The 17,461-nt window shown below is 40.3% G+C and overlaps 1 long non-coding RNA gene across 1 annotated transcript; it reads left to right on the top strand.

Annotated features, from left to right (window-relative positions):
* The first annotated feature begins 649 nt into the window (after nucleotides 1-649).
* LOC117070154 lies at nucleotides 650-17,202 on the top strand. Its single transcript, XR_004431795.1, has 3 exons — nucleotides 650-1,106; nucleotides 5,785-5,792; nucleotides 17,191-17,202. It is a non-coding gene; the product is annotated as an uncharacterized LOC117070154 (long non-coding RNA).
* The last annotated feature ends 259 nt before the right edge of the window (nucleotides 17,203-17,461 follow it).

Raw genomic sequence — 17,461 nt, forward strand, 5'->3', positions numbered from 1 at the left:
GGTCTTGAACTCCTGGCTTCAAGTGATCCTCCTGCCTTCTTTCTCCATTAACAATTACTTCCTCATCAAGGCTTGGTTTACTTGTCACAGACTTCAGACTTTTTTATGCTCCCACAACTCTTCCAGGCTGTGCCTCTAGGATATGGCTCTGTCATAGCACTTACAACTCAATGGAAACCCTGGCTTATCTGACTATCACATGCCTACAGTGGGTCCTTTGAAGACATGAACTTGACATTTATCTTTGTTTCCCCAGTTCCTAACATATATTAGGGCCCAATGAATGTATGCAGTCTAAAGAACTCAAATCTAATAAGAAGAATATAGTGTATGCATTTAGCATAAAGACTGCCACATTTTTAAATACTTGACAAACATTTGTTAAATGAGTAAAGAAATAAGTGAATAATCTGAAGATTGTTATAATCTCTATAACAATGCAATATTCTCATCTTCTATAGGATTTCAAATAAAAAGAAAAGTACTTGACTGCAAAATTACAGAAGTGTTCATCTTTTTAAAATGTTCAACTCTTAGCTCAGCATTGTCAAAAGTAAAAGTTTGGTGAATCCCTAAGCTACCAAATAATGTTTGAGATAGTTTAGGAAGGAAACCAAATTATTTGGTATCTTATAAGAAGTATAAGGCGCGAAGGCCCGCGGCGGGTGTTGACGCGATGTGATTTCTGCCCAGTGCTCTGAATGTCAAAGTGAAGAAATTCAATGAAGCGCGGGTAAACGGCGGGAGTAACTATGACTCTCTTAAGGTAGCCAAATGCCTCGTCATCTAATTAGTGACGCGCATGAATGGATGAACGAGATTCCCACTGTCCCTACCTACTATCCAGCGAAACCACAGCCAAGGGAACGGGCTTGGCGGAATCAGCGGGGAAAGAAGGCCCTGTTGAGCTTGACTCTAGTCTGGCACGGTGAAGAGACATGAGAGGTGTAGAATAAGTGGGAGGCCCCCGGCGCCCCCCCCCCCCCCCCCCGTCCCCGCGAGGGGGCGGGGCGGGGTCCGCTGGCCTTGCGGGCCGCCGGTGAAATACCACTACTCTGATCGTTTTTTCACTGACCCGGTGAGGCGGGGGGGCGAGCCCCGAGGGGGTCTCGCTTCTGGCGCCAAGCGCCCGGCCGCGCGCAGAAATCAAGGGTATCCAGTTAGGAAAAGAAGAAGTCAAATTGTCCCTGTTTGCAGATGACATGATTGTATATTTAGAAAACCCCATTGTCTCAGCCCAAAATCTGCTTAAGCTGATAAGCAACTTCAGCAAAGTCTCAGGATACAAAATTAATGTGCAAAAATCACAAGCATTCTTATACACCAGTAACAGACAAGCAGAGAGCCAAATCAGGAATCAACTTCCATTCACAATTGCTTCAAAGAGAATCAAATACCTAGGAATCCAGCTTACAGGGATGTAAAGGACCTCTTCAAGGAGAACTACAAACCACTGCTCAGTGAAATCAAAGAGGACACAAACAAATGGAAGAACATACCATGCTCATGGATAGGAAGAATCAATATCGTGAAAATGGCCATACTGCCCAAGGTGATTTATAGATTCAATGCCATCCCCATCAAGCTACCAATGACTTTCTTCACAGAATTGGAAAAAACGGCTTTAAAGTTCATATGGAACCAAAAAAGAGCCCGCATTGCCAAGACAATCCTAAGTCAAAAGGACAAAGCTGGAGGCGTCACGCTACCTGACTTCAAACTATACTACAAGGCTACAGTAACCAAAACAGCATGGTACTGGTACCACAACAGAGATATAGACCAATGGAACAGAACAGAGTCCTCAGAAATAATACCACACATCTACAGCCATCTGATCTTTGACAACCTGAGAGAAACAAGAAATGGGGAAAGGATTCCCTATTTAATAAATGGTGCTGGGAAAATTGGCTAGCCATAAGTAGAAAGCTGAAACTGGATCCTTTCCTTACCCCTTATACGAAAATTAATTCAAGATGGATTAGAGACTTAAATGTTAGACCTAATACCATAAAAACCCTAGAAGAAAATCTAGGTAGTACCATTCAGGACATAGGCATGGGCAAGGACTTCATGTCTAAAACACCAAAAGCAACGGCAGCAAAAGCAAAAATTGACAAATGGGATCTCATTAAACTAAAGAGCTTTTGCACAGCAAAGAAACTACCATCAGAGTGAACAGGCAACCTACAGAATGGGAAAAATTTTTGCAACCTACTCATCTGACAAAGGGCTAATATCCAGAATCTACCAAGATCTCAACAAATATACAAGAAAAAAGCAAACAACCCCATCAAAAGTGGGGAAAGGATATGAACAGACATTTCTCAAAAGAAGACATCCATACAGCCAACAGACACATGAAAAAATGCTCATCATCACTCGCCATCAGAGAAATGCAAATCAAAACCACAATGAGATACCATCTCACACCAGTTAGAATGGCAATCATTAAGAAGTCAGGAAACAACAGGTGTGGAGAGGATGTGGAGAAATAGGAACACTTTTACACTGTTGGTGGGATTGTAAACTAGTTCAACCATTATGGAAAACAGTATGGCGATTCCTCAAGGATCTAGAACTAGATGTACCATATGACCCAGCCATCCCACTACTGGGTATATACCCAAAGGATTATAAATTACTCTACTACAAAGACACATGCACACGTTTGTTTATTGCGGCACTATTCACAATAGCAAAGACTTGGAATCAACCCAAATGTCCATCTGTGACAGACTGGATTAAGAAAATGTGGCACATATACACCATGGAATACTATGCAGCCATCAAAAAGGATGAGTTTGCGTCCTTTGTAGGGACATGGATGCAGCTGGAAACCATCATTCTTAGCAAACTATCACAAGAAGAGAAAACCAAACACCGCATGTTCTCACTCATAGGTGGAACTGAACAATGAGATCACTTGGACTCGGAAGGGGAACATCACACACTGGGGCCTATCATGGGGAGGGGGGAGGAGGGAGGGATTGCATTGGGGAGTTATACATGATATAAACGTCATGCACATGTACCCTAGAACTTAAAGTATAATAAAAAAAAAAAAAAAAAAAGAAGTATAAGGTGTACTATTTACTTATAGGAAGTAAATAATAGGAAATTTTTACCTTTATAACTTCTTTTGGTTCTTTTAGTGGCAGTTACACTTTTTTTTTTTTTTTTGAGATGGAGTCTTGCTCTGTTGCCTAGGCTGGAGAGCAGTAGCACAATCTCAGCTCACTGCAAGCTCTACCTCCTGGGTTCACTCCATCTCCTGCCTCAGCCTCCCAAGTAGCTGGGACTACAGACATCCACCACTATGCCTGGCTAATTTTTTTTTTTTTTTTTTTGTATTTTTAGTAGAGACGGGGTTTCACCATGTTAACCAGGATGATCTCGATCTCCTGACCTCGTGATCCACCCACCTTGGCCTCCCAAAGTGCTGGGATTACAGGCCGTGAGCCACTTCCCCCGGCCAGGTATACTCATTTTAAGATAAAGAAGAAACTGTATGGCAAAGAATTACTAGAAAGCTGGTTTCCTCTTCCTGGACATACAACTTAAACTTCTTTTCCCAGATTCCCTTGGGTTTAGATTGGAACCATGTGATAGAGTTCTAGCCACTGACATTAGACTGAAAGTGATGTTAACGTCCTGATGTCAGCACACCTGGGATCCTCCATCATGAATTTTTCTTTTCCATGCAGGCCTTGACAGCAATTAGTTTGACAATGGCAGAATTACAAGATAGAAGCAGCTTAGAGTCTCTGAATAACTACCTGGAGAAAATATCCTCTTCACTACTAATCATATTAGACAGTAATATAAGCAAGTAATCAGCATTTACTCTTTGAATTTACTGAATTTTCAGATTTTGAATACAGTAGTCCTGCTTATCAGTGGGGAATACATTTCAAGACCACTAGTGAATACCTGAAACCACAGATAGTAAAGAACCTTCTATGTTTTTTTTTTTCTATAATGCATACCTATGATAAAGCTTAATTTATAAATTAGGGACAGTAAGAGATGAACAAATAAAATTGTTCTAACAAAATAAAATTGTTCTAATAAAAATAAAATGAAATAAGTAAAATAAAATAAAAATAATTTTTTTCTTATAAAATAAAACAATTATAACAATATACTGTAATAAAAGCTCTGTGAATGTGGTCTCTCTCTCACTTTCAAAATAACTTGTTGTACTGCACTCACCCTTCTTCTTGTGATAACATGGGATGATAAAAGTCTATGTGAAGAGATGAAGTGAGGTAAATGACATAGGCATTATGGATAGTATTAGGCTACTATTGACCTTCTGCTGATAGATGAGAAAGAGGACCATCTGCTTCAGGTGATCTTGGATCATTAAGCCATGACGATGTTGATGGTAGGATATCAGGATCAGACAATGTTGAAGACTAAGGGGCAGTAAGTATATATGGCCTGGATATGCTGGATGATTCATGTCCTAGGTGGGATGGAGTAGGATGACGTGAGAGTTCATGGAGTGGGATGGCATGAGTGTTCATCACACTACTCAAAATGGCATGCAGTTTAAAACTTAAGAGTTGTTTATTTCTAGAATTTTCCATTTAATAGTTTTGTACCATAGTTGACTGTGGGTAATCAAAATCTCAGAAAGCAAAACCATGGATAAGGGGGAACTACTATAGCTCTCCTTAGTATAGAATATGACAGTTTTAACTTGAGAACTGTCAAAACATTTCAATTTTATCACATTGTCTTAGGAGTAAGTTGGTAAAGAAAGAGATATGATTGGCTGGAAATCCATGTCAGGTAGTGGCAAAATATTCTGTAAAACCACTAGCTGCTATAACTTGGAAGGTAAATCACATGCTTACTGAGTTTGTTACACTAGGGAAAGATGTTGGAAAGCAAAATGTGATGCACTTTGTTGGTTGTTACTGGTTGCATTTGGCAAGATAATTGATGAAAGAGCTGAACTCATTGATGGCTTTATAAGCAGAAATGATTAGAATACAGTTCAAATATATGGAGACTTGCAGGAAAATACAACTATTTCTACACCATGAAGAGTAAACTGTGGAATTATGACAGTCTTACTGGGACAAAGACCAGGTGATATTTCCCAGTTGAACAGTTGTCTCAACCTTGAAAACAGATCAAATGAAGGGTGTGGTCTTCCCACTCAAGGAACCCATCAGTAAATTAAGAGAAACTTTTAAGAACTAGGACAAAAACATAAAATGTAAATGGCACAAAATCCAGAAAGAGCTTTGGGTGTGGCTTTTGACGCACATAACTAAATGAGAAACAAATACATCAGAGTCCCACTGAGTTTCTAAATGAATTTTGTTGCCAAAGAAACCACAAAACTAGCCTAAGAGATTGGAGTTGTTTGACAGCCCTAGAACCATCCTTGGGTTGAAAGTAGACTACAAAAACAGGGTTGCCCTCAAAGAAGCAAACTTCCTCAATACCCTGATGTGACCTAGGAGGAGAATAGGAGGTTTCCATAGGTTGGAGCAGGACTCATGAAATCAATTCCTGAGGCCAAGGAGCTACTCCCAGACAGCAGAACCGAGCCTAAACAAAGAAGTCCTTTGCCCAAGCTTAAGGAATCCTCACATTGTTTGTCCAATGTGTGGGATTTCAGGGATGTTATGGACTCATGATTGCTGTGCCCTGCTTTTCCTTTTCTGTGTTTTAGGATGAGCATATAGGGGAGGGAATCAGGTTGCTTTTCTTTTTAATTCATATATCACTAGTCCATGGGAGCTATTTCCAGACCTAATAGAGAAGAATGTGTGTCTTGGACATATTGGATGCAGGATGCAAAACTGGATAAGACTATGGGTTGTGTCTCTTGGTATGAGACTGAGTGTGATCTTTGTAGGGAAGAAGAATAAAACTTATTGACCAGGGAATAGATTTTGGCAGAAATGGGCTAGAGGCTTACCAAAAATATAGAGAGAAAAACAGTAAGTTGGAGAGAACGGTATCAAGTCTTCTAGGGTTAACATCCCATCCCTAAGGGTTTTGGGGATTTCTCAGCAATCCACAAGTTAGGGTGGCCAGATTGAAGAGAACCAACATGATCTTTATGATCTATGACAGAAGCATTTGAGGAATCCATGAAAACCCATCAGAGAGACCTGAGCAGGAAGAACTCTCATATATTACCTATTTTAATTCTTCCCTTTTATGCTCCTTCGTTCTTTTGTTTGAAAAATATTTATTGAACACTTCCTGTGCACAATAGCCAGAGGTAGCTACTGGTATACAAGTATCAATCAGACTCAGTTACTATCGTCCACTCTAAGAACTGCTCTAAAACAATGGGAGCTATGGTAACCATCTCCATACACCACAAGGCCATAAAAACCAAACTGTCTCTTTCCTTCTGAGGGTCCTGGAAGGTCTCTCAGAGGTCAATTGCCTGACCGAAGTCCTATAAGTAGCAGAGGTCAAATCTAAGGTATTAGAAGACAATAATTGATTCATGTGACATTTAGGTAATATAATAAATTACCATAGCATTTTCACTTTCTGTGCAAATTTCTCATTTCTGTCTCTAACAGTGTGGCCAGTATAAACTTGTAGGCTAGCTTCTAAAGATGCAGGTCTATATTCTGCTGCATTCATATTTCTTTAATACCTATTTGTTTCACTAGGTATATAAAAATGCAAATGTCATAATCCCTAAACTCAGAATGGCCACAACTTAGTGCTACTCTCTTTCAGATGTAGCACTTTATGCCTTGATTTCTTCTTTAGAAAACTAGGAGTAATCAATCAAGGGAATTTAAATAAATCAACAATGCTTGTTCTTTAAACTCATGGGAGCACCCTATCCCTCAATCCCTCCAGTTACCTCAATCCATTACTGTTTGGCTCCTCCTCTTTCCCAGCCCAGCTTGGATCCCATGATGGCCATTTAACTCACTCTTTCACCAGCCCCTTTTATTCTCCTGTAACCACAACTTTCAACTCAAGTGAGCCAGCCAAATGCCAAGCCGAAGCCATGCTATATTCTGCCCTCATTGCTCCTATAGCTGCATGCCTGAGCTCCTTGGACAACCACTCAACCACTCAGCATTGCTCACCAACTCTTTAACTTGTTTTTGATCAGTTACTACTCCTTTGCTCCTATTGTCCAGTGCATACCTTCCCTAGTATCATCAAGCCCCATCACCTCACAGTGGACAATCTTACTTCCTTTGTCAACAATCTTCTGTGCTGGCTACAAACGCACATTTATAACTACATCCACCCCAGCTCCCTTAACTCAGAGTCAGCCATTGGGACCTGCCTGTTCAAAATCAAACCTCCAACTTGGGCCTTAGACTTTGACCTTTTTTTTTTTTTTTTTTACTTTTTACCTACAGGGGCTAAGTTCGTTAGAAGTCACCTCCTGGCTCTTACCCTTTGTCTTAAAGACTTTCTTAGGCCTCTGTCTTATTAAAAATAAATATATTTTTAAAAATCTCCCTTGACTCGGCCGGACGTGGTGGCTGACGCCTGTAATCCCAGCACTTTGGGACGCCAGGGCAGGCGGATCACAAGGTCAGGAGATGGAGACCATCCTGGCTAACAGGGTGAAATCTCGTCCCTACTAAAAATACAAAAACAAAGAATTAGCTGGGAGTGATGGCGGGCTCCTGTAGTCCCAGCTACTCGGGATGCTGAGGCAGGAGAATGGTGTGAACCCGATAGGTGAGGCTTGCAGTGAGCCAAGATCACACCACTGCACTCCAGCCTGGGCGACAGAGTGAGACTCTGTCTCAAAAAAAAAAATCTCACTGATGCTGTGCTTCTTGCTAGATGCTATCAGTCTCTTCTGTGCCCTTCTCAACTGAACTTCTTTCAAGTTCTCCACTTGCCCACTTCTGGTGACTCATGAATGATCTGCATTCCAATACTTAATGATCTCCTTCTTGCCAAAGCCAACAGATCCAACTTAGCTGTCATCTGGCCAGAGCTCTCAGCTGCTAGGGACACTATTAGTCAGCCTCTCCCAGGCTGTGGCTCTTGACCTCTCCTCCGCTTGGGCAATGTTCCCACCTGTCCCAGAGCTTCATGAGCCTTCAATGCATGACTGACTCTGGTATTGCCATTGCCAGCTCAAGACTGGCCCTCAATCTGCAGAGTGAAATAACCAGCCGCCAACTGATTCTGCCAAACCGACTGTCCACAAGCAATTCAAATTCAGCAAAAACTGAAAGCCCCATATTTCCCCTAAGCCTGCTTCCACTTACCTGATCACAAACTCAGTCTCTCAAAACAGACAGCCTACTGTGGATCCCCATAGCCAATCCATGGCTAGTTTCTGCTGACTTCACTTTGTGACTATGTCTTGAATCTGGAGCTTCTTTCCAATTCCCTGTCCTTTCTCACATGAACTATTACCATCCTCTATATATTGCCACCAGAATGATAGATCTTAAATACAAATCTGATCACATGACTCCATTTATAACCTGACAATGCTTTCTCCTAAGGGACAGAATAAAGGGTAAAATCCTTCACATAGCACTCAGAACTTCCCAAAAGGAAGCCTCTCCTAATTTCTACCTCTGTTTTCTGTCATTCCCTTTATATTCCATGCTGGTTCCCTACTTGCATGTCTCTGCCTAAGCTGTGCCCCTACCTGGAATAGCTCTCCTTCTCTCTCTAATTTTGTCCCACCTGCAAGCCCCCAACTCCCTCCCCGGGTCTACAGAGTAATGTGCAAGGAATTCTTCAAATGGATCTTTTACCCCTTGGGTTAGGGATACCCTACACTAGAAAACTCATCACTGGTCATCAGAGAAATGCAAATCAAAACCACAATGAGATACCATCTCACACCTGTTAGAATGGCAATCATTAAAAAGTCAGGAAACAACAACTGCTGGAGAGGATGTGGAGAAATACGAACACTTTTACACTGTTGGTGGGATTGTAAACTGGTTCAACCATTGTGGAAAACACTATGGCAATTCCTCAAGGATCTAGAACTAGAAATACCATGTGACCCAGCCATCCCATTACTGGGTATATACCCAAAGGATTATAAATCATGCTGCTATAAAGACACATGCACACGTATGTTTATTGCGGCACTATTCACAATAGCAAAGACTTGGAATCAACCCAAATGTCCATCAGTGACAGACTGGATTAAGAAAATGTGGCATATATACACCATGGAATACTATGCAGCCATAAAAAAGGATGAGTTCGTGTCCTTTGTAGGGACATGGATGCAGCTGGAAACCATCATTCTCAGCAAACTATTGCAAGAACAGAAAACCAAACACCACATGTTCTCATTCATAGGTGGGAATTGAACAATGAGATCACTTGGACTCTGGAAGGGGAACATCACACACCGGGGCCTATTATGGAGAGGGGGGAGGGGGGAGGGATGGCATTGGGAGTTATACCTGATGTAAGTGATGAGTTGATGGGTGCTGATGAGTTGATGGGTGCTGACGAGTTGATGGGTGCAGCACACCATCATGGCACAAGTATACAGATGTAACAAACCTGCACATTATGCACATGTACCCTAGAACTTAAAGTATAATAAAAAAAAAAAAAAGAAAAGAAAACCCTTGACCTCTTCCCATCTTCTTATACTCCACCTCCAGAAAGTTTGGTTCCCTCTTCTCTGGTACCATTATGCCTTGTGTATTGCTTTATCATTTTAAATAGCAATTTTGTTTTGGTCTTCCCTCAATTGGACTGTAGCCACTTGAAAGCAGGGACTGTTCTGCTTGTCTCCAAACCCCTGCCACCTAGTGTAGTGTCTGCTCAATAAAAGTAAGAACGTCTTACTCTCCTAGTTTTTATGACAAAAAAAAAAAAAAAAAAAGATGATGTGAAAGAGCTTACATGATCTACCTAATCTCCTCCATTAAGATTTTCTGTATGATGGGGTCATTCCTAGGGTTTTAAATCAAATCTGCATCCTTCATCCTTGATATAGTTTGGATCTGCGTCCCTATCCAAATCTCAGGTTGAGCTATAATCACTCGAATTGGAGTTGGGGCCTGCTGGGAGTTGATTGGATCACGAGGATGGATTTCTCATGAGTGGTTTAGTGCCATCCCCATGGCGCTGTCCTCTTGATAGTGAGTGACTTTGGACAAGATCCGGCTGTTTAAAATACATGGCATCTCCCTTCTTCTGTCCTGCTTTCTCCACGTGATGTGCCTGCTCCCTCTTTGCCTTCTGCCATGATTGGAAGCTCCCTGAGGCCTCCCGAGAAACAGATGCCACTATGCTCCCTGTACAGCCAGAGGAGCCAGAAGCCAATTAAACCTCTTTTTGATAAATTACCCAGTCTCAAGTATTTCTTTATAGCACTGCAAGAATGACCTAAAACAATCCTCTATGAGATCACATCTAAATTTGAATCAGCTACATTTCAAATCTTCAGTAGCTACACGTCTAGTGACTACTATTTTGGAAAACACTGCTCCTACACACAGAAATTATAGTGCTTGGAGCTATTATCAAAACTATGTGGAACAATATACAGGAAATATCTACCATAGGCAGTGACATACAAAGATGCACACAAATGTTTAATTATTTCTCCCTGCCCATGATACTAACCTTAAAAGATAATGCCACCCGTAACATCATTTTCCTCATGGGGAATATATGGAGGAAGAAGTTTTTGAATTTTTTTAACTAGAGACAGATAAAATACACAGTTAAAATATTTATCTGTGTGATATTTGTCATCTCTATGAACTCAACCAATAAGAATAGAATAAAAGGAAATGCAGATAACCATTATCCCCTCTAAACTCCTGGCAGTGGTAGAGAAGAATAGCAAGGGAGAATGGGAGTGATGCTCAGGACACCGTCAGGCTCACACCGTGTTTACGATCCAGCTTTCAGACTTGATGTGTTTGGCTGCATGGACGTCTTCCAAGACTCACTTCCTTTTATGCTAAAGGCATAGGAACGTAAAAGCCTCTGAGTAAAATTTAAGCCACATAACAAATGTTTTCTTCCCACAAATCTTGTTTTCCTTGTAGTGAGGAAACAAGGGCTTTAACTCTAACCACAAATTATAACCCAAGGTGGGGAAAATGTCCATGAAGAAAAGTGGAAGATCACAAATAAGTTGGAACAAAGAGGGACTTGGAGGGGTGGGTGGAGATTAATCTTATTAGGATCGTATATCATGAGGGTGTCAGATGTGAAAGCAAACGAATGGCCTGTGTTTATCTGAGCTAAACCGTGTGGTTCACCCAAACATTCACTCCCCAGAGCGTTTTTTTTACTGGTAATAAATTGGCCAAGTCGTCGTAGGGTGTTGATAATGAAGAATGCTTAGGTGCAGTTAGAGATTTCTGGCCGGGTTTTAGATGCAACCACCCTCTCCTACTCTCTTTTTCTCGCCTTCTCCCTCTCCCTCTCCCTTTTATCACAGCTGATTCGAAAAGCCCTTTGGAAAGATGAAGTAGGTAGAAATCAAAATAAATGGATTCTATTAAAACCGGCAATGCATCAACTGCTTGATAAAGTGATTAATAAACAGCTTAGGATGGTGATTGATTAAACTCTTTAATCAAAGTGCTAAACTGACTTAATATGGAGAGTTTCAACATGTTCAAAGTGTACATTTTGCCTGCCTAAGGTTCACAGTTGTTTATGTAACTTTTCTGAAGTGTATCCCTTAGGTCTAACCTTCAGAGAACTGGGACTATGGAATGTGTAAGGATTATAAAGTATCACAAACTGCATTAGGTGCTGAAATGTGCTCATGAATTATAGGACCTTTCTGCACAGCAACAAGTCATTTTTCAGAATTCTGAACCTCTTCACCAAACAAGTTTTTCGCTTGCATCACTTCATATCTCTTTAAGTCTTAATGTGTAAAGCAAGACAGTGCATTTTAAAAAGTCCCTATCACTCACATTTCATTCTCTCCTTGAAGCACTTATTGTTTTATTGCATAAGGTCAAGATTTTAACGGTGAGGAAGAAGGCTTATTTATACCGTGAAAGTAATTTCATGTTCATTAGAATCTGGTGTATTTCATTCAATATGTGTAATTCTCAATATCAGGCATCATTTTTGACACAAGTAATCATCTGCACACCAATTTAGTAAACCATTTGACTCCTAAAAGTTTATGAAACCAAAATAATGTCTTGCAAATCATGTTCCTCAGAGGCTACATAATGACTTTTTTTAATTTTTAATTTTGACGGGTACATAGTAGGTATATATATTTGTGGGATACACGAGATATTTTGATACAGGAATACAATGCTTAATCATCACATTGATACATGAATATGATGCTTAATAATCACATCAGGATAAATGAGGTATCCATTGCCTAAGGCATTTATCTACTCTTTGTATTACAAACACTCCAATTATACTCATTTGGTTATTTAAAAATGTACAATAAATTATTGTTTACTATAGTCATCCTGTTATGCTACCAAGTACTAGTTCTTATTGCTTCTATCTACGTTTTTGTACCTGTTAACCATTCCTACTCCTTGCCCCCTACCCCACTACCCTTCCCAGCCTCTGGTAACTATCTTTCTACTCTCTGTCTCGACGAGTTTAGTTGCTTTAATTTTTAGCTCCCACAATGAGTGAGAGCATGTAAAGTCTATATTTCTGCATCTGGCTTATTCACTTAACATAATGACCTCTAGTTCCATCCATGTTGTTGAAAATGACAGGATCTCATTCTGTTTAACAATTGAATAGTACTTCATTGTGTATATGTAGCATATTTTCTTTATCCATTCATCTGTTGATGGACACAGATTGTTTCCATATCTTGGCTATTGTGAACAGTGTTGAAATAAACATGGAAGATATGTCTTTATAAAAATATGTTTGAAGTTGGCATTGGGGAGGAGAGGAAGGGATAGTACTATAGCCCCATGCATTAATGGAACAGCATTTGTGACCCACACTGCATCTATGTGATGGATGAAATTCAAGGAATTCATTTAATGCCAGACATAGTTCTCTGTGTAATAAAGAACTATGCTGGGCCTTGTTTGCAAAAACAAAAATAGCTCTGCCCCCAATTCAGGGATCGTAGTACACAGTGAGGGAGATCCTGCAAGGTGGAAAAGGTGTTTGTTTTAATAATTTAGAATCATTTATTAAAATTTAATAATTTTAAAAGGGCTTGACTAAGGCAAAGAATGGTAGGGAAAATTGGGAAAGCATCTAAGATACCATTGCAGTTTATTTGACTTGGAAAGATAAATAGAATTTAGATAGGGAGACAGATGCTGAGGAGTGGGTCTTAGAATGTGGAAAGATCATTACTCGAAAGCAGTGAGGCATCTTTAGGGACCCCTGAGTAGCCCACTCTGTCTAGACTGCAGTGTTCACTTAAAAGGTGGGGGCGGGAAATTGTGGGCAGGAATCCTTGTACGAAGAGTCCTGAAGTCTATACTTAATATGTTGGGGAATGGGCAGCTATTGAAGGATTTTGAATGAATCACCAGAACATAGGTGGGCTGATTTATGACTGGTGCATGATGCTAGAGCCACAACACACAGGCTTAAATCTTAACCCTGACACTTAGAAATTGCATGACCTTGGGCCAGTACTTAAACTAAATGTGGTTTCCTCACTTTTAATTGCACATAATAACATTACAATCTCCTTGATGGGGTTGTTGCGTTTGACCATTTAAATTATGCGAAGATCTTAGAATTGTGCCAAGCAGTAAGGATTCAATAATGTTAGCAAGGATTCTCATTGCTATTTCCAAAGAAAGTCTTCCTAGAAGTAGAACTGCACTATAGGAAACTTAAACTAGAAGGAGCTTTTAAAGACCATTTGGGGAGAAAAGCTACAGGAAGCAGGCAAATCTGTCCAGGGCCTATCTAAGGAGCCTCAGAGCTATCATATGAAACACCCAGCAAGGAACTAATATCCAGAATCTACAAGGAACTCAAACAAATTAGCAAGAAAAAAAAAAATCTCATCCAAAAAAAAAAAAGGGGGGGGCGGGGGAGGCTAAGAATGTGAATAGATAATTCTCAAAACAAGATATACAAATGACCAAAAAACATGAAAAAATGCTCAACATCATGAACTATCAGGGAAATGCAAATCAAAACCACAATGTGATATCACCTTACTCCTGCAAGAATGGCCATAATAAAAAAATAAAAAATAATGGATGTTGGCAAGGATGTGGTGAAAATGGAGCACTTTTACACCCTTGGTGGGAATGTGAACTAGTACAACCACTATGAAAAACAGTGTGGAGATTCCTTACGGAACTAAAAGTAGAACTACAATTTGATCCAGCAATTCCACCCTGGCTATCTACCCAGAGGAAAAGAAGTCATTTACGAAAAAGATACTTGCTCATGCATGTTTATTGCAGCACAATTTGCAATTGCAAAAACATGAAACCAACCCAAATGTCCATCAATCAATGAGTGGATAAAGAAATTGTGTTATACATGTACCATGTAATACTATTCAGTCATAAAAAGGAACAAAATAGTGGCATTTGCAACAACCTGGATGAAATCAGAGATCCATATTCTAAGTGAAGTAACCGAGGAATGGAAAAGCAAACATCATATGTTCTCACTAAGCTATGAAGATGCAAAGGCATAAGAATGATACAATGGACTTTGGGGCCTTGGGGGAAAGGGTGGGAGTGGGGAGAGGAATAAAAGACTACACATTGGGTACAGTGTACGCTGCTCCAGTGATGGGAGCACCAAAATCTCAGAAATCACCACTAAAGAACTTACTCATGTAATGAAATGCCACCTGTTCCCCCAAAAACCTACGGAAATAAAAAATAAAAATAAAAAAATAAAAAATAAAGAACTTTTCTTTAGGTATCACCAGGAACCAGCAAGACAGAGACAGATGTGAGAGAAGTTAGAGAACACAGGCAAAGAAGGATAAAGACACGTCAAAGAGGCTCCTAAGCTGTTGTTCCTATGTTCTGTTTTATATTTTTGCTGTGGTGCCATGAGGAGAAGCTAGTGGCTGTATGAAACTTCACACCACACAGGACAGTCAGCAGAAACATTCTGGGCCTCAGTAGACACGCTGGAACTTGCCACACAAATGTGGGGGCCACACACCTATTTAAAGCTAGTGTTTCATAGCCTGAGGGAAGGGAAACAGAAGGGTCTGAGGAGAAGCTTCTGGAGAATGCCTGTATTTAAGATGTGGATGGAGAATTAGTGGTCAGATGGAAAAATCTGAGGAGAGGTAAAGTTTTGAGACTGAGGGACAAGGAGTATTGAATGCCAACGGGGATTCTAAAATGGATAATTGATGGGCCCTCATTCATTCATTGTGCTTTCAATAGTAACCCAATTCTACGTCTAGCCAGGATTGGTCTAATTAGGTGATGTGACTCTTCCAAGGGATCATCAAGTCCAAGTTCCATGCTTACTCAATGGTGCTAGATTTTGTGAGGAATACAAGAGCTTCTTTCCCTTGGTAAACTGAAATTGTGATCAAATGAAAGAGGACATGAAATTGACCGCCACCATGTGCTAACACCAGAAGTCCTATCAGATTCCAACAGTGCATTCACTGAGTGATGTATTCATTTGGTAAATATATAGTAAGTATGTATCAAAGGGCTGCTATGTTTCAGGCTCTGGAGCAGGCAAGAATACAATGCTAAAGATGGACATTCCCGGCACTTGGGAAGCTTAGAGTGCTACAGGGAAGACAGGCATTAAACAAATAAGAAAGCAATTATCCATCAATTACAATTCTCGTGAATTTCATGGAGAAGCAGTGCAAGGTGCTATCAGCGTATTGGGCAGGGATCTGGGTCTTTCTGGAGAGTTCAGGACATTTTCCTGAGAAAGAGACATTTAAGCTGATATTTGGGAGATGCATTATAGCAAAATTATAGGAAGAAGACGCAAAAGGAAAAGGGCCTAGAGACAAGAAGGATTGTTTCTTCTTTGAAAAATAGAAAAAAGGTCAATAGGATGAAGCACAGAAAGAGGCAGGGGACAGAAGAAATTGAAGGGACTGTGAGGTGGTCAGGGTGATAGGCCCCGGCAAGAATGCCAGCTTCAGTCTAGTCAACTTCAGCAGTGGAGAGCCATTGAGAGGTTTTAAACACAATCACATTTTGCTGCAGAATGAACAGTGAATGAAAAGGTTATTACAACTGGGCTATTATAATATCTGAGGCAAGAGATGATGGTTGCTGGAAATACACAAATGTGAGTGATATTGAATGAGTCACATAAACCGGAATTGTGACTGAATATAAGAGGATCAGAAAGTGAAGATGGTGATGACGATTGTAGGGTTTCTAGTAAAAAGTAAGGAGTTTCTCCCCTCCCCTCCACCTCAAATGCCTTCCAATATACACAGAATAAAATATAAAATCCTTAACATGGACCTTCAACTCCCTGTATTTTCTGGCTCCAGACTCCTTCTCCAACTTGATTTTCTCCCTACCTTATCCACATCTCTGCACATCGACTGCTGTGGCCTACGTGCTGTTCGTGAAGCACGTGAGAAACACAAGACACCAGGGCGACTGCAGATTCAGTTCCAGGCCACCACAATAAAGCAGATATTGTAACAGCAAGTCACAGAAATTTTTTGGTTTCCCAGTACACACAAAAGTTTTGTATATACTATAATTATATACATACTTAAGTATATACTTAACATGTGCAATGACAGTGTGTCTAAAAAAAGTACATGAGATTAAATTAATTTAAAAACTAATTAATGCTGGACACAGTGGCTCACACCTGTAATCCTAGTATTTTGGAAGGCCAAGGCAGGTGGATAACTTGAGGTCAGGAGTTTGAGACCAGCCTGGCCAATATGGTGAAGCCCCTTCTCTACTAAAAGTAAAAAATTAGCCGGAAGTGGTGGCACATGCCTGTGGTCCCAGCTACTTGGGGGAGGCTGAGGCAGGAGAATTGCTGGAACCTGGGAGATGGAGGCTGCAGTGAGCTAAGACTCTGTCCCCCTCAAAAAACTAAAAATAAAAATAAATTAATTAAAAGTTCATTTTTGCTTAAAAAATGCGAATCATCTGAGACTTCAGGAGGTAGTAATCTTTTTCCCAGTCATAATCTTCTTTTCCAGAAATCATCATCGCTTGCCTGGAATATTATAATAGCCCAATTGTAATAACCTTGCCTTGATGGTCGTGGCTGCTGACAGATCAGTGTTATTGTTGTTGCTAGAGGCTAGAGTGGCTATGGCTATATCTTTAAAAAAAATGAAGTTTGCCTCATCATAAAAATATTTCTCTGTAGCATATGATGCTGTTGGATAGCTTGTTACCTCATAGTAGAACTTCTTTCAAAATTGGAGTCAATTCTCACAAACCACACACTGCTTAATCAACTACATTTATGTAATATCTTAAATTCTTGGTTGTCATTTGAACAATGCTCATAGCATCTTCACCAGGAGTAGATTCCATCTCAGGAAACCACGTTCTTTGCTCATCCA

This window comes from Trachypithecus francoisi, unplaced genomic scaffold (assembly GCF_009764315.1).
Source record: "Trachypithecus francoisi isolate TF-2019V2 unplaced genomic scaffold, Tfra_2.0 Lachesis_group3, whole genome shotgun sequence".
Lineage (NCBI taxonomy): Eukaryota > Metazoa > Chordata > Mammalia > Primates > Cercopithecidae > Trachypithecus > Trachypithecus francoisi.